Here is a 25629-nt window from a genome sequence, read left to right as displayed (position 1 = left end):
ATAGTGCAGGTAGGGGGTTCAACAATTAATTACATCTTTGTCTGAGACAATTTGATACATAATGTTTAATATATACAGGTACAGCCCACTGATTTTAGCAATCATGCCCCACTTACTTGTGAATTGGGTTGGGGAGGGTTCATCAATATAGTAGAGGAGGTAGTCCCAAAGCCTGTTTTAGCAAGAAAGAACAGTTAGGTTTTAAAATGGGACAGAGTTAACAAGGGTAATCTATTCACTTCAATCCTTATTTCTAATAATGGGGAGATCATAACGTGTCTAGAAGGTATCAATCAGAATTTACCTCACCCAGTACCTACTGAAGAGCACCGATTAACATGCTGGTTTGATAGCGATTGCTCCAAGGCATTAGTAAACTTGTGTAAAGCTTTGAAAAAAGTGGCAAACGATAAACAATTTGTAAGGATCCTGCGACTAAGGTTTAACGAAGTCAGAGACAGTAGGTTAAAACAGCTAAGAGATGAAGCATGGGAAAATGTAAGGCAAGATTCTAAAAAAATGATAGTAAAGATTTCTGGAAGGTGGTAAATTTACTATGTTTTAAGAAAATTTATTTTACAGTAAATTTCAATTGGTACATAGTTGCATCTCGACAAGCAGCATATGTAATGGATCCTTTTACATACATAATTTCTTATTCTCTCATATTTACCCATAGTGGTCGTCTTTGCATATCCAAGGTATACAGTTGTTTGGGTTTTTCTTACATCACATAGTATTTCTATGTTAGTCTCCATTAGTCACCATCATCTGATAGTATTTCCTCTTGTGGGGCTCACATATATTTCCACGGAAAGCGTTTCATTTACCCCACACCTGAGTCCATTGTTTGGGGCAGCTCCTATGTACATAAACTGCTTTCTCTGTTACCATAACACTGTTCATGTCACAACACCAATTTCCCTGGGTAGGAGTCTGTCTTGATCCCCAGTTGCAAGCTATATTCCGCTTTGCCAAATTTACAATTTTTAATAGCTGTAGGGGAGCCGTCCTTAGACGTGCATATTGAGAAGGACGGTTGGGTAAGGTACTATTAAAAGATATTTCAATGCAATGAAGGAATAACCCCCTCTATAGTCTATCTGGCTTCGATAGATCATTCACACCTGACTTTAGAAGTGGCGGAAATAGAAATCGCCCTCCACCAGCCATCCTCATTAAAGGTCACTGGACCAGACGGGGTCCCATTTACATTTTTCTATCTAATAAATAAATGAATGTGGGCTGCACTATTAAGAAATGTTTTAATTCAATAGCTAAAACTGGCCTTCCAATTTCATGAAAGCACTCTATAAATATACCTGTCTTCAAAAAGGGGGATGGTTCCAACCCAAAAAAACTATACACCATTTCCCTAATTGACAGCACAGCTAAGTTAATGGGTTGCCTTATATTGAACAGACTTGAAAAATGGGTAGAGGAACAGAAGAACCTTTATGAGGTCCAGTATAGCTTCAGGAAGGGCAAGAGAACAATATTCCAGTGTTTGAATTTAATGATGGTGGCTGCAAAATATTCTGTGGTAAAGAAAGGTCAACTATGTAAGGCCGTTCTGGATCTTTCTGCAGCCTTTGATTGTGCAGTCCACAGTAAACTGTAGACCATTATGGAAAACATGGGTGTCAATGTTTCAATAATTATATTTTTAAGGCAACTATACATGGGAGCAACAGCAAGCGCCCGATTTGGGAAGCAAGGGGAATACTCAAAATCCTTTAAAATTGAAAAAGGTGAAAGACAGGGCTGCGGCTTGGCATCATTTCTCCTTGCTCTCTATTGTAACCAGCTAGACAAAGCCTTAGTAGGAAATGTAAAATATACCCCATACATTGACTCTCTACCCCTTCCTATTCTTCTCTATGCAGATGACGCAGTGCTACTGGTCAGAACACCTTTGGCACTGCAGATTCTCATAGAGAAGTACACAATGTTTATGGCCAACCTGGACCTATATGGCAACAAAAATAAAACATTTGTATTAATTATGGGAGTAGACACTAAGAAACCTGTGAGATTTTCCATTGGAAAGAGAAGAATTGAAGTAGTGGAGAAATTCACATATTTGGGTATTCTTTTTGACTTTAGATTAAACTGGAAGGATACGGTGCTTAATAGTGCAAAACTTATGGAAAAATATATGGCTGCATTATTTAGATTTTAAAAAGAATTAGGCTCAAAACCTATTCAGGAGATGATAAAGGTCTATCTAGCTAAAGCGATTGCAATTTATAGGGCAGCAATTTGGGGTATGGTGGACGTCGGGGTATTGTAGCGTGTAGATGAAGCATTTTGGAAAAGATTAATATCTACACTCTGCGACTGCTCGAGTTTTATTTGCCACACAGAATTTGTATTACCGTATATCAGTGATTCTATTTAAATGGCTCCATGTAAAGACCACCCTTGTATCCATGGGACTACGCAAACTCTACGATAAGTTAAATGGTAGCTTCCCTAAGTTCAAGCTTAAAGAATTTTTTTTGGCTAAGACAAAAAATGACAGATGGCCCATAAACAAAGACAAAAGCACTATAACCATGTATCAGCAGTTACCCGCTGCGATGCATGGTGTTTTTTCTTACTTGTCCTTTGTAGAGAATCCACAGGATTATTTCTTATCAAGGTTTCGCTTGAACTACATTCCACTTATGATAGTTTATCCCGCAAATTCCTATTGAAATAACCAGTTGTCCTCATGGCCATGTGATGTAGAGACCTCCCAGTCAAATTTGCATGTTTTGTTCTTTTTCTCCCTGTATACTCAGTGGAGAAACACGTTTATTGTTCCGCTATTAGGTAAATACAACTTCAGAGAGTGTTTGCCAGCTCTACTTTTGATCTATCAAATGCAAAATCTGTATGTGTGCTAAATGCTTACATCTTTTTCATGGGCAGCCTTGAAGAATCGACATGTACCATAACGGATGTGAAATAAACTGGGACAGGGTCCATATAACAGGAAAGAAAGTAGAAAGAAAAAAAGATATAATTGATTACAGGCAACTATTAACCCTCTGTCTCAGATCTGTATAAAATATTTAGAAGACAATGTAAGGAATTTTAGCTTGTAACTACCAGCACGAAAAGGGTTTTATCATTGATGTTGCACAGGGGCAGGACCCAGGTCTGTCTAAATCACCTTAAATCTGACAGAGGAAAAGAGAAAATTTGCGAAAATTCATCTAATCAATTGGTCTAAAATTATTTATGGATTTTAGTATTCTAGAATGGAGATTTTAAAGGATTATACTTATTAGGTTTTAATTATTTATTTTTAATATACGTTTTTATAATAATCGGGAAAGAGGAATTACTATATTGATGAATTTAAAGACAGTTTACTGAGGACTAATGTGATGGATATTTAGATATTGTATAATCCAGAGCCATGTTCTGCCTCTAGCAAATTGAATGTTCTCTTTTACTGTTCCTATGTACTTTTAGGCATTTTAACTTATGCAAAATAAAGTTGGTGATGATGATGAGTACTACACTGTTATTTCTGAAATGGTTGCTGTAACCCCCTTTTCATAATGAAACAAGCCAAACTCATCTGTCAGAAAACTCAACTTTGGAATGGCAAGGATCATACACATATTATCACAATGCCCATCAGAAACAGGGGCTTTGCTCAATATTAGTTATTGGTGGGCTAATAAAAAATCTATTTTTTAAAAATCATAAATGTGTTGGGCCACTCTTTGTTTGCGAGGATGGATACATTCAGACTTTATGAATATCCACATATGTACAGCGAACTATTATTAGAGTTGTAGAGGGCTTTGAAAAATCGCTTGACTACTTTCATCATGCATTCTCATTAAAGCATTACATGCCATTTGGGGTTCACAAATCACCTATCAAAGTTATTATCTGTTTGATCCATGTTTATAAGCTTACAACATCCTCAATTGTTTGTCTCCATTTATTTATGTTGCAATTTGACAGTGGGATTATTCATCTTTACTGCACAGGAGCTTTGCTGAGATGATCTTTGGTTATGAATGTTCTTTCTTAATATCTGCAAATTAGTCTGTGTGCTTTTGGTTGTGAACCTCTCTTACAACTATATTGACTGGGTCTGTTAAAGGTTTCAACAAGCTTCCTAGGTCTTGTGCATTCTGTAGACATTTGTAGATTCAGGTTCATCCATATCAGAGAATGTTCAGAGACATTGTAACTGTCCATCAGTGCAGTGGCAAAGTCACTCAGGAGAACCTTGATTACAAAAATATATTTGATGAATGCACAGGTCTTGCTACAATGGAAGTAATGATTACACCTGATGGAAGGGCGTGCCAGACAGCATGCAAAAGAGACGCAGAGCTTAATCCCAGTGGAGAATCGCCCAAATTACTTGGCCAAAAGATCCGTATCAAACAGGAAAGTTTTGAGATTGCTTCTAAAAACTGATTCCGAAGGGCTACAGCGGAGACTGAGTGGCAGAGAGTTCCACAATTTGGAAGCCAAGTAAGTAAAGGAACGACCATCAGGTCGAACTTTACAAATGCGAGGAACATAAAGAAGTTTCAAATTGTTGGATCTCAAGGCTCTGGACTGGAAATAAGGCCTCAGTCTCCTAAGATATACAGGGCCTTGTGGCTGTAGGCTCTAAAACTAAAGTGAGTGCTTTAAATTGGATTCTCTTGATCAAGGAAAGCCAATGAAGATTTCGTAAATGAGAAGAGATGGATAAATGAGAGGGAATCATCAGAATTAGACTTTCGGCCATATTCTATTTGCATTAAAACCGCTGCAGAAGGAAGGTCGAAAGGTCTAACTAGAGACAGTTGGCATAGTCCAATTTAGCTGTGACCTACGCGTGGACAAACGTTTCTTGGGAGTCCATCAGAATGAAGTGAAGCGTTCTTCTAAGGGTTTCTCTGGGTGGTAAAACAAGAATCAGAGAGAGATAGGACTTGGGGTTCAAAAGTAAGCCGCAATCAAATTTTCCAGGTTTCTGGCCAACGAGGTAGGGGTCAGGGGACCTCCTACTTCAGGAAACCACCACAAACCAGCAGGTGGGCAAGCTTAGTGCCAAAGAAAAGAACTTCAGTTTTATCGGAGTTAAGTTTAAGATAGCTTACCTCCATTCATGCAACCACATCTTTCAGATGTGTATGTATGCGTGTGTATATATATATATATATATATATATATATATATATATATATACATACACACACACACACACACACACACACACACACTCTATAGCCATTAGGGTCTGACCTCAGTAATTCACACAAGTGAAACATTTTCCTTTCCTCCTTATGGATGTATCTTTAACATAAAAGAAATTGAACCTAAACTTGGAATTGCCATCCTAAACTCACACTACCAACCGCTGCCTCCTAATCACATCACCAGCTCCTACCCTCCCTCCCAAAAATGGTAACTGCTGAGTACATATGAATACAAAATCGACTTTATCCATCTACTGGAGTGCCTTCAACTCTGTACCTGCCCATGTTTTTGCTTGATAAAATGACTGTGTACTTTACATCACCACCCATCACGCCTTCTCCAATACAGAAACCATAAGACCTGATATCACCAGATAAACCAAATTAAGGATAATCATCATACATACAAAAACATACAATCCACCCGTCATCACTTCTGAGGCAAAACAAAAGTAGAAAGGCTATCAGGTAGCTATTTCAAAGTCTGGTACAAATGTTGCCGTCCTGAGAAATATGTACTATACTTCAGATGTATTCCTTCAATCAATAACCATGAAAATTCTCAGTCTCATCTAAGCTACACCATCTTGCACGGCTTGGGCGATGATGTTCATACAATGTTGTAATATCCTTGACTAACAGACCAAGGAGATTAGGTCCTCTCATAGTGTAGTGATCACAGAACTCTTATAGTAGACTCACCACTCAAAACATTAATTAACTAGTAATTTAATAAATCTATAATACTAAAATATAATAAAGCCCATGTTATTTTATGTAACAAAATTGCATTTGCTCAAAATACTCAACTAAAATGCTACATTAGCATTTCATACTACATTTGCATTCCAAAATGTAGCTTAGGACCCAATTCTCCAACTAGGTGAAACTGTTACTCATTCAATTCACTACATTTTTCAAATTTCTAAGCGTGTCAAGGACATTAATCTTTTATCAAAACACCAAATTGACCCTTATGGTCTTTTCAAACATTATTTTAAAACCTGAACTTCTTTCCAGCCTTTCAGCATCCACTGACAGTCACACCTACATAGGAAAGACTATTAATGACTTCCAAAACATAATCCCATTTACACTACAGTATCTCCCACCCTGATAAAGTACCTTCTTATCACTATCCTTTACTTCAATTTCTCAAAACACGTACGTTAAGTTTAGGGATGCTGGCTCACTAACAAAGAGGAGCATTTCAAATAATGTTCCTCATGGTATCACAGATAAAAAAAAAAGTTTTACTTAATAGCTAATGCAAGGGAAGACTGCAATGCCTAATAACTGCTCAATCACTCAAGATTTGCTGCAGCAACACAGACCATGGTAAACACTTTAACATATTAATTTGAATGGAACCAGAGTCATCTAATACAATAATCTTGCAAGTGGTCACGATGCAATGGAATTGGTCATGGGCAGCGTATTGACGGATACTGTACCAATGCACTGTGCCTGTTTGAAGCCAATGATACTTCACTGTAATTTGTTTTTGTCTTTTGTTTATTTAATGAAAAGAATCTTTAAAAAAAAAAACTTGCAAGTAATCTTAACTTATTTGTCAAACTAAACTCTGTACTCACAGGGCCCAACTCAGTGTCCAGAAGGACACATTTTTGCCACAAAACGTATTATGGTAAGAAGTCATTAAAGAAAATTATCTCCATCCTCCATGTTCCAGAGCCATAAAATGAGGACTTTACCTTGTAGAAAGTCAAACATGATGCTCATAAGCTATTACTGTATTCTGTCTGAAAGGTACTTACTAAGAGCACATTCTGTGCCGCTTACAATACTACAGGGATATTTGTAAAACACACAGAACTGAATTCCTTATTGGAGCCATACAACCCATCTGTGGAATATGTGTATACAAACTTTGCTTACTGGAGATTACCAATGCCATTACTAAATGTAAATTAACATCCTTTTCTGTTTGCATATAAATTAATTAGTAACTTTTATGAATGCATGTCCCATTTTATCTACTAGCAAGAAAAGAATGTACCCAGAAATTTATTGAAAAGTACTGTCCACTACCACAAAAAAATGTGGGGAGGCGTTTTTTTAGCATATTGTTATTAATCTTTCCTTTGGAAGACAATGCAAAATCCAGGTCATCTGATAACCAACAGAAAGGAATATTTTACTAAACCATGTACGTATCTATTCGTAGCGTGTAGTGCCGTAGATTCATATGTTTAGCATTATCCTGCCATCTAGTGCTGGGCTCAGACGATTGATTACAAGCTGTTTTTCTTCTAAGAAGTCTTCGAGTCACGGGGTATAGTGACTCCTCATCCAGTGTGCATTGCACATTTTGCTCGGCGCCTTTATTAGATTGTTTGTTAGAAAAAGGAGTAATATAGTGACAGAATAAAGAAACATGCGTATAATTGTGAATTAGATTTCCAAACAGTATGAAGTAATGCAACCAAAAGGTGGAGGAGGGTGGGTGCATATGAATCTACAACACTACACACTACAAACAGATGCTTACAGGGTAAGTAATATATTCCATCTGTAGCATGTGTTGACCTTAGATACATAAGCTTAGCATCGAATGTAAAGCAGTGTTCACGTTTGCGGTGGCTAGCGATTAGTTGAAGTACTTAGCGATTGGCTGAAGTACTTGTTTGAAATAATGTCTTAAGTACAGCTTGACCCACTCCTGCCTGTTGGTGTGTGAATACGTCAACACAGTAGTGTCTGGTAAATGTATGTGGGTTATTCCATGTTGCTACCCAACAGATATCCTCTATGGGGATATTTCCAAGAAAAGCTATAGTGGCTCCTTGTTTATGTGTGGAAGAAGCACGTGGTGGTCCTGTAAGTACTCTTTTGCTTTTTCGATATCATGCTTGAATCCATCTATCTATTGAGTAATTCCGGCTTTGGATATAGGTGCCCCAAGGTGAGGTTTATTAAAGGCAGCTCACTAGAGTCTGAGTTAGTAGATGTGGTCAAAGAGGTAGTTTCTTATGTGGCACTAAATATAGTTGCAGTAGGGCTGTTAACGATGCCTATTGTGCCCATGTTGGGGCCATTATATTAGTGTCAGTGACGCATGTGTTAACTTCTGAAGCACATATGGAATGGGAGAGGAGGTAAAGCTTAGGCAAATACTCCTCACCAATCTGGCATTTGGGGTTGAGGTGAGTGGCAAACAAGTCTATTTCTGGTATTCCCCATCTTTTTACATAAGAGTGGAGTAGTGGTAAGTTCATCTCCCACTCATGTAACTGAAATGAGTGCTGCTGAGCAGATCTGCAAAGTCGTGGTCCACCCTAAGTAACTATTCTGCTAGAAGGTGGATTTTGTGATAGATTGCTGAGTGCCAGATGCGAAACGATAGGAGGGATGGCTGATGAGTGCCCCCCCGTTTTTTAATATAATGCATTGCAGTCATATTGTCTGTGCGCATTAGTATTACTTTCTGGTGTAGGTGATTTCAAAAAGCTTTGAGAGCTAGCTGAATTGTTAGAAGCTCTAGATGATGGATGTGGAGATGTGTCTGAGCTACAGGCCATAGACCGTGAACTGTGTGATCTTGCATATATGCTCCCCATCCCTGAAGGGATGCATTTGTGGTAGTGGTGACCTGCGGAAATGGGGCTTTGAAGGGCCGGCCTTGACACAAGTTGTGGCTGTTCCAACACTGCAGAAAGTGATGTGTTGCCGGCCCTACCAACACTAAATCTTGGAGATGGCCCTCTGCTTGAGACCATTGAGATTGCAGAGTACGCTGAAGGGGGGTGCATATGCAGAAAAGCGTGTGGTACGTAGGCTATGCAGGAAGACATCATACTTAAAAGCCTCATCATTCCCTTTTCTGTGAGCTGAGCTTGTGGTTGTAATGAGGTAATGTTTCTGTGAACTTTTGCATTTTCCGGATTGGTATATGCTTGGGCTGAAACTGAATTGAGAGTTGTATCTAGGAAAGGCTGAATTTGTAATGGGTGCAGGTGAGACATTTGTATATTTAGGGTAAATCCCAGTTTGAGCAGCACGTTGATAACTTGCCAAGTGTCTTGAAGACACGGTTGGTAACGTGAGGTTTTTTTAAGCCAATCATCTAGGTACAAGAAAATATGTATTCCTTCCCTTCTGAGATGAGCTGCCACTACTGCAAGGCACTTGGTGAAAACCCTTGAAGCCGTATTAACCCCAAAGGGTAGCACTTTGAACAGATATTGTCACCTGTTGGGTTGAAAACAGAGATAACGTTGGTGTGCTGCATTAATAGGAATATGGAAGTATGCATCCTTGAGGTCTAATGCAGTATGACCATGTGAGAGTGTTCTGATGAGATATACCTGTTAAGTGGCCTGACATTTAGGATAGGTCTTAAAGTTTTGTCCTTTTTGGAAATGAGAAAATACAGGGAATATTCTCCATGTCTGTGATGTTGTAAAGTTACAATTTCTATTGCCCCTTTTTCAAGAAGAGATTGAACCTCTTCTTCTAAAAGGGTAAGATGGTCCTGTGGTAAGTTTTGTGTTCTTGGTAGAATTGTGGGTGGTGTGAGAGCTCTAAACTCTACTAGTCAACCCAAGGCTCCATGCTTGGATAAAGCACAATGTGACTCCTTAGCAGACTTTTTTATTTCTAAAATTGAGAGCATATATGCTGACTTCGGCCCTTCCAACGTTCCCTTAGTCCTCCCTGAACCTATTACATCTACTACTCCATGCATCCTTCAGTCGGCAGCATCAGAGATTACTGCCTGGGACCCTTTGACTCCTTCCACATTACTTGACATAGTTAAAAGCATCAAATCCGGTTCCCCTCTGGATCCTTTCCCTCCTCAAATTCTGCTTTCCCTAGACTCCTCTTCTTTAAAGCTTATTATGGAGTTATTGAATACATCACTCAGGGAGGCCAAGGTCCCCAATTCATGGAAACATGCAATGGTCATACCGTTGTTGAAAAAGGCCAATGCAGATCCAAATAACCCCGCCAACTTCCGCCCAATTTCACTTCTTCCAGTCTACTCTAAGATTCTGGAAAAGCATATCAATAAACAACTCACCAGCTTCATTGAATCTCACAATATTCTACACTATTCACAATCTGGTTTTCGCTCTGGCTTTTCTACAGAATCTACACTTCTGGGAGTCTCTGAAACCATTCGTCATCTGGTGGACAGAGGGGAGACCGTGGCACTTATTCAATTAGACTTAAGTGCCGCATTTGATACGGTCTCCCACCCCATTCTGGTAAACATTTTAAAGACATCTGGCATCACGCACTCCGCCCTTGGTTGGCTTACCAGTTTCTTGTCCGACCGGACGTTTCAAGTCTTCTCAGCTACTTCTGCGTCCAAAATTCACAAATCTGCATATGGTGTTCCTCAAGGTTCCATCCTGAGCCCCCTTCTCTTTAATTTATACGTCAGACCTTTGGCTGATATTGCGGAGCAAGCGGGGCTCTCCATATACTCATATGCAGACGACATAGATTATTTTCTCTCTTTCCACCAGTCATCATTCCACTACAACCTCCCTCTGCCATGGTCTCAATAATATTGCCTCCTGGATGCATGATAACAAGCTAAAATTGAACGGAGGGAAAACCGAACTTCTCCTATTTGGCAATAACCCCGCCTTATGGGGCCCCTCTCATTGGCCTGCTCAAATGGGTACCCCTCCTATCCCTTCGAAAACAGCTAGAAATCTAGGGATAATTTTTGATGACCAGTTGTCGATGAGACAACATGCCGTTAGAGTCTCCTCCATTTGTATAACCATTCTCAAATGGTTGAGGAAAATCACTTGGATGCTTCCTTTGGACACCCAGAAAACCGTAGTCCAGGCGCTAATAACATCCCGCCTGGACTATGGTAATGTTCTCTTTCTGGGAGCAGGCAAAGAGGTAATCCGTAACGGTCCAGAACATGGCAGTTCGTCTGCTGTGTAAACTACCTTACAAATCCTCCACGTCCCTGTACCGTCGTAACCTCCATTGGCTTTGCATTGACAGTCGCTGTAAATTTAAGGCTCTTTGTCTTATACATAAAATCAATACTGGCAAGGCCCCACAGTACTTGAGATCTTTAATTCATCCGTACCTTCCCTCCCGCACTCTTCGTTCATCCAATCAACATAAACTTCAGATTCCTAGGATGAGGAGAGCCAGAATGGGTGGTCGATCTTTTGCTTTTCTGGCACCATCCCTGTGGAACTCTCTCCCTCTGTCTATTCGGATTGAACCCAATTATCTAAAGTTCCGCAGAGATGTCAAAACTTGGCTATTTGATCAATATTCTTTACGACATGCACATCTCCCTTGTTAGTTTAGCGCCGGGAAACCTCCGGGTAGCTGCGTGCTTTATAAAATTAAATATAAATAAATAAACAATACCCCTTCTTTGATTATGTTTAGCACCCTAAGATCCTTGGTGATGTCTTGCCAGTGTGGATAGAAAGGTTTTAACCTTCTCCCCACTGTTGTAATATGTGGTTGGGAGAAGTGCAGGTGGTCACTGTTTGGGGGGCTTGGAGGTTTGGTAGTGGATGCACAGCCTGTATCTCAAATGTTTGTTTTATAGAAAGATCCTCTAAATTGACTTTGATAGGAGATCAGTGCCGGAGTCAGTAGAAGAACCCCTTCTGGCTGCACCTCTGTATTGACCGTTACAAAAGTGTCCACTGTGTTGAAACGTTTGTAGGGGCCCATTGCCCCCCAGTTTGTCTCTTTTCTTTTTAGCTTTTCTAGCATTTTATCCAGCTGTTGCCCAAATAGTTTTGCCCTTCAAACGTTAAATTGAGCTGGTGGTGTTGTACATCAGGTTTAAAAACAGATACTCTGAGCCATTTGTGGTGTCTGATAAGGACACTAGTGTTCCTTGCAGGCGCCTGTGTCTACATAATCTAATGCACATTGTATAGCAGCATTAGATATGGCCCTGCCTACTTCCACCAATTGTGCAGCACGCTGTTGGTATTGATCAGGAAGGTGTTGCAGTAATTCCTGCATTTCATCCAATGTGGCCCGATTATACCTGGAGAGTAGCTCCACAAAATTTGCAATACGTATGTGGGTGTCTGCTTGTGCTGCAACGCGCCTACCAGCGACATCATATTTCCTACTTTCTTTATCTGTACGAGACGCACCCCCAGTACCTTGTGAATTTGCTCTTTTTCTGGCTGTGTGTACCACTAATGATTTTGGTGTTATTTGGCCCTTAACCGCATCGCTGCTGCGGTTATTTTTGCGCTGTGTGGCTGTTTTCGAATAACCGCGTTACAGGACGAGCTCAGCTCGTCATCCGCACACGTCACCCGTGGCTGATGACGAGCTGAGCTCGTCATCAGCATCGAAGGGGTTAATATAGTCCGGGATCAATGAACATGCTTTATATATTTTTTTAATTCTAGGGGTGCTTACCCTGGATGTAACTGGCTGCTTAAATATGTCACGTGTGGAAGGCAGAATACCTTTAAGCATGCAGAAATGATCGCGCAGGTTTTTGTGATCTATTAAGTGTTTCCACTAGAAAATTATATTCTTCCTGCATAGTATGTAGGGTATGATGTTGAATCATCTGTTGGAGAAAGTTTGGATGGGTAGATGTTAAGATATGTAATCATTCAGTGGATCAATATCGTAAATATCCCATGGATCAGGGGTAGCACGGAGATCTTTCTGTGGATCGGTCAATAAGGAATATTGAATTCCTCAAGTTGATCACCAGTAAGAGTCTGTAGTTGCTCAGAAGGCAAGTGTTTTGGAGAGGGTGTCTGCACTGGCCTTGCTAGTGGTGAAGGGAGAATTGGTGAATATGGAATAGGAGGTGAAGGATTAGGAGGAGGAGAAGGAGGAAAACAAATAGGGAGTGTGCCTCTGTCCTTTTTTTGTTGATGGGTTGGTTCAGAACCAGCAATGTCCGCCTGAAATGCGTTCTTCCTTTTGGGAAGCGTTTGGAAAACAAGTGGTGGTTTAGTGCCTAGTTTCTCAGTGCCCAGGAAGTACAAACAGAGTATTTTGTCCCTGGTCTAGTAAGTCTTGCAAGCGCTGAAGAATGAGCTGCAATTGTTCTTGCTGTGTCTCATTTTCACCAATGGTGTTTTTGGCATGGAAGACGTTGGAGTCTTTTGTACCAGTTGCAGTTTTTTGGGTATGTGCTTTCGATGTCGACAGATTAGGTGCTGGTTTCACTGCTGAGGGCTTAGAGGATTACCCATTTTTCAGTTCTGAGGATTTTTTCAGATCTGATGTGTGCTGCTTCGGCTCAGAGTCTTTACCCGAGTTCGAGTGTGCCGATGTGGTATGTTCTGGAGCTGCCGCCTGAAACAAACTTTAAAGCTTTATATTTTTCAACGCTAGTCAAAGGCTTCCCAGGAGGAGTGGACTTTGCACCGGTTGGTGGAAACCTCCTTGGCCTGAAAGCAATGGGGCTTGGAAAGACAGTTTAGGTGTTTTGGTAGGGGTTTGGGCAGCTTTTGCAGCGGTGCGCACATTCCCCTGTGTTGAATCGGGGTCAGAGTCTGAGCTGTACCCACTGCTAGCCAGCAGTATTCGCACATCTGGTGATGCTGTTTGCGCCTCTGTGTCCTCTGGTTCCTGATCAGGGTCTGGCCACTGATACCCGAAGGGTTCTGTTGCTTCTTCTGTGCGTCGCAGCATGGTGGTGTGGGCCCAGCAATACTTCCTTCGCTGCCGAAGTGTTTTCTTGTACCGGAACCCTGAGCTTGCTTCACAGGAAGCCTCGTTGGGTTTCGGTGACAAACATAGATTGCACACTCCGTGTTGATCTTGCCTGGAGTTTGCATGGCAACTGGGTCAAAAGCTGAAGGGCATGTTTTCCATCCCTCGTGGACGGTGTTCTGTAGATTTGCAGCAAAGACGTTTTGGAAGGTCGTGCCTGAGCCTGGGTGGCCACTGGTAAATGACCAATAACACCAGCTGATGTTGTTTAGATAGGAATCCTTTGGATTGGAGAGAAAAAACATAGCACTGGAAAGGTCTCAGTGAAGAATTAAGGTTTGGTCCTGGAGCTGCGATACGGACGTCCAACTAGACGGCAGAAAAAAAAAAAACAATCTACTCCTCAGCTAGAGTCGCCTTGTGTACCTGTATGCAATCTACATACTACGGGTGCATTGCCACAGCCGACATACACTTCTACCATGTGGCATCACAACTACAGGTTCTGAAAGAATGGTGGTATGGGCCCAGGGACGAACCTGTCTATAAGTTGGAGCGCTGGATCATAGGGGAACCATCCTTATACCCCCTCCTGTATAGCAGGGCTGCCCCGCGGGGACTTCCCCCGCCACATCGGTGGTCATTCTGTCCAGCTGCAGGCATCGCAGCGTACGGGTTGGTGAGGACGCCTCACTCAGGAGACCCCACTGTGGCGGAACCGCCTTCTTCCTCATGTCGCAGACTTACAGGGGTACAGCGGCTGAGACAATATCGGTATCTCAACCATGGGTGATGTCATGCGGGGTCCCACCATGAAGTCCTTTTGAGATCCCCAAGAGGCTTAATTCTCAATGATTTAAACCCTTACAACTGTGCCATGCTTTACAGCCCTACGTTAGCGGTCGTGCCAGAGTTCAATCCAATAGAGGGCAAGCTCTTGATGGGGGACCTGGGGGACCATAGAATTTCTAAAATTTAACAAACACTAGTTACACACAGTCCTACCACCCTAGCATCCTTACAGGCCTCATGGGCTACAGATATAGGGCCCACTGATGATGACGATTGTTAGGAAGCACTCCAATCATCGCAAGGAGCTGCTATCCCCACCTGTCTCTGTTACATACAATTTAAATACCTACACAGAGTTTACTACACTCGACATAGATTATGGCGGACGGGGTTTATTGCCTCTCCCATGTGTATTCGCTGCCGTGTGGATGAGGGCACCTTCCTGTACAAGGTCTGGACTTGCCCCACCCTGAACAGGTTTTGGCAGGGGGTTATACAATGTTTATCAGACTTATTTCTTTGGGCTATCCCACGATCCCCAAAGCTCACATTTCTGCACTGCACAGATGAAATTGGGGGCAATATCTACAAAAGGCACCTATTATTTCTGGGCTTGACACTAGCCAAAAGGGACATTACACAACATTGACATCGCCTGTTGACTTGGAAGGGGGGCTTGGACTACGCCAAGGAACTCGAACTGCTGCTGTGTACTGCCCACAAACACACCAAAATCTGGAAGCCGTGGGCCACATATAGACATATACCCTTTGAGGCACACACTACGGGGATTCCTTATCACTGCCCTACGCAGGTGCACATAGCTAATACAGTCACCATTCAAGGCTACACTACACCCGCAATAGGGGCACATGTTACTATGAGATGTGGCATTAAAATACGTTCAGGTTCTCACTTGGTACGATGCGGTTGTTGATGTTGTTTTTGTTCAAAGTATGTCATGCTTCGATACTGGATATGTAGTGGAATGCCACTTCTGTATACTCACAAATGTCATTTATCGTACAGTAATCTTGTACTGACCAACATGCGCAATACCTACCGAAGGAAGAGTCACTAGGCCTCGTGATTTGAGGACTTCATCGAAGAAAAACAACTTGTAATCGTCTAAGCCCAATACTAGGAGGCAGGATAATGCATATGTATCTATGGCCAACTCATGCTACAAATATCTTGTGATTTCTTCCTCAAGCCCACTTCATTTCTATGGCTGTTGGCAGGATCATTTTTAGATGCCCAGTATAGGACCCATAATCAATTTTAAAAGCAGTTTGCATAGGGATTCTTAGCACTTTTAAACTAGTTCTTGTTTGTAGGTTTCAACATTATTTCGTTTTTTTTAAAAGTTAATTTCTGAATTCCCTGCTTTTTTATGTAAGTGAAGTTCTCTCTGTCAGATTGCTCTCTGAAATTTAATTGAGAATGTCCCCCAATATTTGTCTTAAGTGACAAACTGTCAATGTCTGGTTGAAATAGCTCTTTTTAGTTCAAACTCCATGAATTTAGGTGGTCTCTGTAGAACCTGTGTGGAGATTTTGAGAAAAAATATTTTAAGGTGTGCTTTAGGGAAAAGTGCAATATACCACTCTAACACTTTGGCCATTATTCAGCCCACTTTACCTACTGTTCATCATTCACATTTGGCTTTTCTCCACGTTAGCATACAGCATGTACTGGCTACCTTCAATGCGAGTGAGGCCTTTCAGCTTTTTCACAAAGAGCAAACTCTTAAAAGTAGTTTATTTCCGTGTCGAGGACTAATATGTGCTTTCTGAGACACAAGAATGCATTTTAGTTTACCTTATTGCTTGTGTTGCAATTTAAAGCATTTTTTTTGCTTCTTTCATTAAGGTATTTGCATCACAGAGTGTTAAAAGATAAGGAATTTGCTTCTTTTTAATTGATCCAATCGGTTTTTATCTCGGACTACTATAGTACACTTTCACTAACAGCATTAATTTCCATCAGTACGTCTGCATTCTATCTAGGATATAGTGTTTGAAGAAAAAAATGTTTTAGATAGTTAACGGTGATGGTATCTTATTGAAAGTCTGCAGTACATACCCTACCTCAAAATAATGGCAGAAAGCTCTGAGGCAGTTTCTGATACTAAGACAGTGACTGTGGCATAAGATATTGGATCTTTGAGAAGTCATTGCGGATGGGACAGGAGGTTCTCCGCTCTTCTTCATTGCAAACCCAGCACTATAAGACCTTGTACAAGCTATACTACACTCCAGCCAGAATTGCACAGTGGGGGGGCACACAAGGCATAACATGCCCAAGATGCGACAGCCAGGAGGCAGACATAGCTCACATGTTTGGCGAATGCCCCAACCTAGTTCCTCTGATAAAAGAAATCGAAGGGTTTTTAGATAGATCACTGAATTGTAAGTTAACAATGACACCCCAAGTAATATTAATGGGATTGGACGGGACTGGAGAACAACCACAGTTGGAGAACTTTCTGTTCGTAGCTATGGCAGTATTTCGTCTATGCATAGCTTCAGCATGGCGAGACAAGCTCCCCCCCACTATGCAGCAATGGTTGGCCAGGCTTTTGTATATATACAACATAGAAAAAGCGCTATACGCCAGAAAAGGGAAGAATGCTAGATCCCTAGGTCTGCAGATCTGGAAACCAATAACAGATTGGAAGAATAGGGTGGCAGGAAACTTAGAACTTCCATAGGGCCTCAGGGCGGGTGTATAATGCAATCAGGAATATTATTCTAGCTGTATGCATGGGGTTATGTTTGGTTATTCGCCCTTTAAGGGGTTACTACCAGTTGTTTTTAATAATGCTCTAGCTTACCCAGTATAATTTGCCAGTCTGAATTATTGTAAATTGTAACTTGAGATATAGTAATGTCATGGAAAAAAACGAAACTTGATTGTATTCTTTCGCTATTTTTCATGTCCTGTGCAGGGGGGGGGGGGGGGGGAGTTAAGGGAAAAAAAGTTGTAAAATTTTTTTTTTGAATAAAAATATTAAAAAAAAAAAAGATATTGGATCAAAATACGGAAGTGGATTTTCAGTTGGTGGAGTTCCATCTAATGATGACTTGTCTTCAAGTGATTCTGAAGAACGTGGAATGGCAATTCTGATGTCCCTTCGCAAGTACAATCTGTGAAGCTAGGAGGCAGTGGCAATGTAGTACAATCCAGAATGCAGACAGGTATTGCTCACTTGACAGTCCCCTAAAAGAGTTCATCCTCAAACCCCCCCATTTTATGGACACACTGGATGTAAAGTCAATACTACAATTTTATTAACAATAGACATGATGATGTCTTGAGGAATTTGCGTGCCAGTTTCTGAGGGAGGACTGAGTCACTCTGATGCTATATTCAAGTGCACACCTGTGGATTCCCACTTCACTTGGTGAGTTGGGAACATTTCTGACATCACATTCCTCTGTAGTGTACTGTACAGTCTTACTGGCCGGCTCATACTATTTGGGCAACAACTAGTTTTTCATCAGCTATAACCGGGGAAGGGTTTTTGATTCTGCAGCATATGCTGCATTTTAGTACTAATGCTGCAGCACTGCCTCAGGATCATACATGTGATGAAAGATTGTTCAAAATTCAGGGAACATTCATGGGAGCATGCACAATCACTCCTTTATAAAAGGTTATATTATTTATGTGGGCAACTTCAATATAGGAGTTTTGCTGTAACGCGAGCTGCACAACGCTGGCACTATAGCTTGCAGTACCATTCAAAGCCACTGCAAAGGATTCCCTCAGTCGTTTGTATGTAATAAGCTCAAAAATGGCAGTGCAGAGCATTCTGTTGCTAATTTTATAAAATTAAATAGGCAGCATGTACATGTGCTCACTACGACTCCTGATGACAGCACTTCTCTGGCCACTTTGGGGTCAGTTGACAGAGGTCTACAAGCCCAACTCCATACTTGATTACAAGTACATAGGTGGAGTAGATAAAAATGACCGTCTAATGCGAGTTGTAAAGATTGCACATGGCATAAGAAGGTGGCTATCCACCTGATCCAGCAGGCAACACACAATTAGCGTGTTGCTAATCATCAGATCGCATGGTATGACTTGATATCCATTTTCTTTTGATGAAGAGGCAGTAAAATCTCAATAAAGGCTAACTCCAATTATTGTAGAGTCTGTTCCAGGAGCAGAAACTTTGTCGACTTATCTGTAGCAGAGAAAAAAGTCAGCCATATGCAGTCAGCAAGGAAGATGGCTGAGACTCAGGACTACTTTCCCCAATGTCCATCTAATTCAGGCTTGTGTTTTCCAACTCAGTTCAATTTGACCACATTACAGTGAAGTTCTTGCAAACTGAACACAGTGAGGCAGTCAGATTAATAGTATGCAACTTTAAATGGCTTTGCATTGCCCATTTTGCCCACCTATAAAATTGTTCCATCTATTTTGGGAAATCTTTGCATTACTTCGTAACTAAAGAAATGCCATAATTTAGGACTATTTTTCTTCGTAGTTTATATTTTAGCGACTATGTCTTTACTGACTCAAGCAAATAGGGACACATTAGTCTTGCTTGCTGCCTGCTTGGCACCTTCATCCTCTGCCAAAAAGTGGCAGATGTGTGAGCTAATAAAGCAGCAGCAAAGAAAAGACATTATGACCATAAAATTAGTAAACACCTTTTAATGTATTTTATCTTAGTTTGTATGTCATTCTACATTGAGAATCTGTCTTCCAACTAAACAAGACCCATCAGTTCATGTCTCTCTCTTACTCAGAATCCTGACTAATGCTGCATGGACACTAGTTGAACCTTCACTACTGCTTCCCTGCTTATACTGAAGAATACTTATCTTTCTTGTACCTTTACCACACACACTGCTGGTCAGGACCCAGAATAAGACACAGACGTGAACAGATAGCCAAAGCTTAGCCTAGAATTATTTTCAAAGGTGTCTTGTGTAGACAGAAGTGTGTAACTGCAAAAAAACGATGGATGGAATGCTGAATGATTCAAACATTCTCCCCATTCAAGAGATCTGGGTTAAATCCATTGTTCTTTTGCCCACTATGCCCCCCCCCTTTTGGCCTAGCCGTATGCAAATCAGTCTTGACCCTATTCCTCATGGGAATAGTCCAGTCCGAACTGCCAAGCCAGGTCCTCCCTGGACTGGAAACAGGCATCCTGGGACTGGTTTAGGGGTATGTCACCCCTCATCAGCCAAGCTAGCTTGAATCCAGTGGCACAGTGAGCAAGGGACCCACGTCTGGGCATACCTGTCCCATGATGGATTTTACCCAGATCTCTTGACGGTGGGTGAATATTTTGATTTGTTCTGCATTCCGTCCATCATTTGTGTGTCTTTTGCTTGTGTGGATAGAATAGCAGAATCTTAACATAAAGTGACATACAGACCACTGCACTCACCAATTCTGGCATAGGCTGGCAGTATTTATGGCTCTTGGCTCGCAGTATGGGTGTAGTGATTTGCAGGAGATGTGTTTATATGGAAGTTGGCAGATAACCGGGTGAAACAGCAGAATTACTGTTTTTTCAGTCCTGTGGGCACATGAATGGGATGGCCCCTTAAATGGCGGCTGTTTGTTGATGTGACTGTTAAATTTGGGTTGGGCCCACAGCTAGCATTTGAATGGCTTTTTGTGTGGCGCATGAAAAGCATGTGAATGGACTGTAAAGTGGTTTGGTGTCTTGACGTGACTGTGTTGCTCACAAGCAGAAAGTTGTGGGTACCGTATTCTAATGTTCAAATGATCAAATTAACATGAATTGGTTTTTTTAGTTCAAATTTTCTTATGAATATATAATGAAGAAGCAAACATCGATGACAAAATATAAAAATATATACCACATAGTCAAAGACTAGATGTATAATGAATTAGGTTAAATAAATTACACAATACACTGATTTAAAATAGTCAAGATAGTTATTAGCTAATGATAATTACAAATGTGTGGCCTGATAAAGCAGAAAAGTAAAAGACCCGAAGTTAGTGAACATATTATAAATGTATTCTTATCTGAATTAAGAAAACCAAAGTAATTTAAAATGTGATTTTCAATTAGGATGAGAAGTACAAGTATATAAAGGCTTTCAAAACAGCTGATGTGAAGGGGACATTTAAAACACTTTATATAAGTGTATATCTGAACCTCTTCTATAAAATATCATCCATAACCATCCAGTACCAAAACTAAGATTGCATTCCCCCAAATCAAAGTAACAGATGTAATAGCTGAGGATATAAGAAAATTAAGCATTTTAGCTGGTTACGGTGTATGAAGACATGCAGATTTCCGAAGTATGACTTTAAATGAGGTCTAGAGAAACTGTTTGAATTTGTAGCTCTAGACAAGAAAATAAAACATGTCCTAGCCATATGTTATACAAAAAAAAGATTTTTGCAGCAAGTCAATTTCAAAACAAGAGAACAATTTTTTTAGACTTCAAATGAGGATTATACTCCAGTGAAATGCATTTAGAACACATACCATTTGAATGAAATAAACAATTAAATTTAAGAAAAGGAATCATAGTAGCTTGAATTATTGAGGTCAACAAAGGTAATTTACTATTACAGACAGATGATACAACTGGTAAAGGAAAGGGATCAACCACATGTATTGTATTGTGAGCCATTTGGGTACCATGTTGGAATGAGTATTTTGAAACTCAGAGTACAAGTAGTGATTAAGGTAGAATAGTGATATTTAGAGAAACCCAGTAAACCTAAATCCCAGTTAATTTTAGTGCTTTCAAGATTTTAATAACATATTTTGTTTTAGAACTATTCCAAATAAACGTCAACATCGTTTTATCAAATTCCAACAACAACAAAACAGTAGGAAATTGAATAAAAAACATTAAAAGTAAGTATATCATTTGTGGCATAACGATCATGTTCAAAGCTACAATTCTGCCTCACCAAGTAATAAAGAGGAGGACACTTTTTCTAATTCCTCTATAATTTTCCGTATAATTATTCAAAAAATGTTTTTAAACAAAGGTTATTGTTATTTAAGCGCTTATAAGATTCATCAGACAGCTATATATCCAACATTGGCCCACAATGGGCTATCAGTTCCCATCACTATTATTCCAAAATTATTGTTTACTGTTTCTTTAATAATTTTGAAAAAAAATCATTTCTAAATATTTTATTGACTTTTGACACCATCGAATACCAGTATTATTTATCATATCATGGGTACCAGTATATATTTAAGGGGGGGGGGGTCAAATTTAGTCATATTACTGTACATACATCAAACCAAAGTACATATCTATAATACTCAAAATGAGGTAGAGTAATTGTTGAATCTTCAATAAAGAAAACATGTACGTAAACAAACATTTCTAAAATACAAAAACTACAGTGATGTCCTTATTTAGATCAGTCTTACAAATAACAAAAAAGGAAGGCTCTATTTCAAATTAAAATGACAGCGGAAACAGAGGGCATCATTGTCTAGTACCAGTAAACATTCAAAATAAATCATAGAGGCTCACTATACAATGCTCAAACCATGTTTAAAATAACAGCCACCAAATTGAAAACACTGCACTGATTTAAATAAAATTTGTCAATGACTATGAAAAGTTTTCTCAGACAGCAAAGGCAAACGGGGAACTATACTGATTTGAGGCTGATAAAGCATGTCTAATTCTTGTAATATTGTATGAGAAGAACCATCCTTTCATACACCGCTTGGTCTTGATGTATTACTGAGGGTAAAACTTTGGAATTTCATAGTCTTGATTAAAATTACAAATAGGCATATCATTTGATACTAGTAAAAGATCTTTGTCAGGTTTTGGAAAACAATCAGTGCATCTTTAAAATATATTTCCTCTGAAAAATTCTTCTGAAACATCTTTACTTAAGGGTAATAAATGTGATATCAGTTGATAAGCAAATACTTTAAAGAACTCAGTGCAAATTCAATCAGAACCTGTATGCCTATCAGAGTTAAGTGATTTTTTTGGTGTTATGAATCTCTTCCGAGAAAAGGGATAATCTAAAAGTTTGCTATCATGTGATGAAATCTTAAGTAATTCAACTGATGACAAAAATGAATCTAGGAGTTTCTTCTTTATTTGTGTAGGCTTACCATAAAGTTTGGCTAAAATTATGACAATTAATTTGCTGTGTCTTTCAAATACATATACAGCTTTTCTTGTGAAAATCTTTCTACATGAATTTCATTCTTTGCTTTAATGTGTAAGTAATTGGTTAAAGGTTTACTGGCAACATTAGCATTATAATAATGCTTGGCTTTTTTCATTTCTTCTCTTCTACTATGCACTGCATCATTTTTGTAGTATGTGTTTCTAGTAAGCATCACTGGAAGAAATTAATACTCTTTCATATTTCGGTATTTATTTAGTAAGTTTAGAGAGATCTACTTTTCTGTAATGTATGGCATTACATGTTGAACAATGGGATTCTCATGTTTCTACCACAACCTCCACGTATGCTAAGACCACAAAAAACATAGAAAAAATGCCTTCCCGCTACGAAAGATGCAAACTGTGATCTAAAAAAAACATTTTTACAACTCTGCTTGTTCCTGTAAGCTGGGAAGATGGTTATCTAATAACAAAAAACCCTTTGTTGATGTCATTTCTTTAAACTGGAACAGCTATATTTTAGCTGGTGTCTTGGTTCTCTCCAGAGTGATCCACATACACTAGGTACCTTTAAATTCCTCAAGATGTAAAAGAAGAAAAAAAAAGGGAGAAAACGTAGATTGCTACCTTTTGTGGAAAACATGTTCTGAATGCTTAAGCGCGAAATGCCCCAACCAGTAAAAAAGGATCCAGCTGAGCACTAGAATGGGAATCTAAGGAGTAAAGAGGGACTTTAAAATACTTTTACCACTATCAAATTTACTTTTTCTGATTTTTCCAATTGTGCTTTGTGTTGTATTTGTGGTCTGTGCATAGTATTTACTTCTTGTGCATCAAAGCACTTTACACTGAAAGGTTAAAGAACTGACAGGAGAGTGATATTTTGAGCGTTGTTACGGATTTCTGAATTTCCAACACATATCAACTTCCTGAGGGAGCCTGGACCTGCTCTGCCAGTTACCTTGACAGTCAAGTGCCTAAGGAGTGTTCATCATCTTCAATTTAGGACGAGATGGGATGTTAGTGGTAAATTACCGCAGAGGGAAAAAATCTCGGTTGTCACCAATGAATCCTATTAACACATAGAAACCCCTGAGCACCCCGAAAAATCCTCATAAACTAGGAATTTGGAGGTGCTTTAGGTGTATGGGGAGCAAGTGCTTTAAAAACATGATTATTTGACTATATAGAGCTAGTGGTTTATGCTTGCCTTGTTGCAAAGAGATGGCATTTTTGTGACTTGTAACTTTAGTAATACTAAACAGACTAAGAAATGTCACAAGTATGCTAAACCGCACTTTCCTAGCCCCATTTCAGGAGCAGTTCATGGGAGAGACCAGAGGTATGGTTTCTGTAACATTCCATAATGGGCAGATTTCAGTGGTTTTCAGAGTTTGCATTGTAAATATAACATCATTTGAAATGTGTGTTGCTGGGAACTTAATGTTAATTTTCCACAAGTGTTAATGACATGTAGGAACAGATAAACTATGACCTACATTTAGTTGGGTGGTGGTTGGCAGAGGAGGAAAGAAGTGGCTTTTGGGTTAACTGCTAACTTTCTAAAGCTAGCATTGATCAGATTAGAGGAGGTTATGACCAAAAGCTCCTCAATGAAGCAAAAGACATTCCTCTTTTTCAAATTTAGATCTGGAACTAGGATATCCTATTTCTAAACACAAAAACATGAGACTCACCTCCATGCTTTTCACAAAAGCTGAGGTGCATCGCCTTTTGGAAGAAGCAGAAAAAATTGTGTTACTTGTAACTTTGAATACCTTTCGAACCTCAACATGCCAAGTTTCATATTCTTTGACTTTCCAAAGCAAAACTAAATGTTTGTTTAAGCTGTACACTTGAAATGTTCCTATATTTTTGGCTGAGCATCATCATACCTTTTTCTGTAATGTTTATTGTGGATAGATCATTTTTTAATCAAATGCCTCCTCAGTGCTTCTTTCTCATTTTAGAGGATGTTCATGTCAGAGTACTTTTGCATTGCTTTCACCAGTAACCAGCAGTCAAGATACCAGGGGCCTGATTTAGACTTTGGTGGATGGTACTCAGTCCATCATGGTGATAGAGATCCATCAGCCTGATGACTACCGTCCACCAAATTTACATATCACCACCAGCCCAGAGGTGATCTCTGCATTTTGATTGGAAATTCAATTATGACTGTTCCTGTCAACACATAAAATGTTTGGTGGACAGCTGCCGTCTGCTTTGACGGCAGTCCCCCAAAACGTAAACAACGTTTTGTTTTTCAAATGCAAATTCCCAAAGTAGGAGTTTGTTATTGAAAAACAAAAAACCGAATGACCCTCAACACCGGGGAGTTTTTCTTCAGTGTGTGAGGGTCATTATTTGTCTTTTCTCTGTCCCTCACTGTCAGGTTTTGCCTGGATGTGAGGGACAAAAAAGGACACAATACCATTCATCCCAAGTAAGGCAAACAGTGTAATGACCTTCCTTCAATGGTCTTACTATGTCTAGCTGTCGAACAGCATTTTCTGCAGACGGAGTCAAATTTCACACTGCTGACAGAAAGCCAGCTGTACTCTAAACCCTAAAGAAGAGGAGTAGATCATCAGTTGGTAGACAACATTCTCTGCTGACTATACTCTCGGGGAGTCAAGTGTGCCAAAACTAAACTTAACTCATCCGGAAGGGGGAGTTTTGGTACAGTTATAACACTTTAATAATTAATTGAATTCACAGAATAAATATTAGTCATATTAGCAGAAACACACAGAGCACAATGGCATATATAATAAGGCAACCACAAATGAAACAGGTAATCTTGAGCAGAATAAAAATCTCCTCACAAA

At 39.8% G+C, this 25629-nt stretch overlaps 1 protein-coding gene across 7 annotated transcripts in view; it reads right to left on the bottom strand.

The window, feature by feature from the left end:
* The window catches only part of PTPN3 (protein tyrosine phosphatase non-receptor type 3), a 1864164-nt gene that overhangs the window by 1726090 nt on the left and 112445 nt on the right, over positions 1-25629 (bottom strand). For 4 of the 7 annotated variants that reach the window (XM_086965368.1, XM_086965363.1, XM_086965366.1 and 1 more), the window contains exon 2: positions 117-172. The exons of the other annotated variants lie outside the window; for them this stretch is intronic. The gene's annotated coding sequence lies outside the window, so the exon portion shown is untranslated. The remainder of the gene's footprint in view (positions 1-116; positions 173-25629) is intronic. 7 annotated transcript variants of the gene reach the window in all.

The sequence above is a fragment of the Lissotriton vulgaris genome, chromosome 4_1 (genome assembly GCF_964263255.1).
Source record: "Lissotriton vulgaris chromosome 4_1, aLisVul1.2, whole genome shotgun sequence".
NCBI classification, from domain to species: Eukaryota; Metazoa; Chordata; class Amphibia; order Caudata; family Salamandridae; genus Lissotriton; species Lissotriton vulgaris.
This window is presented reverse-complemented; position numbering and strand designations above follow the sequence as displayed.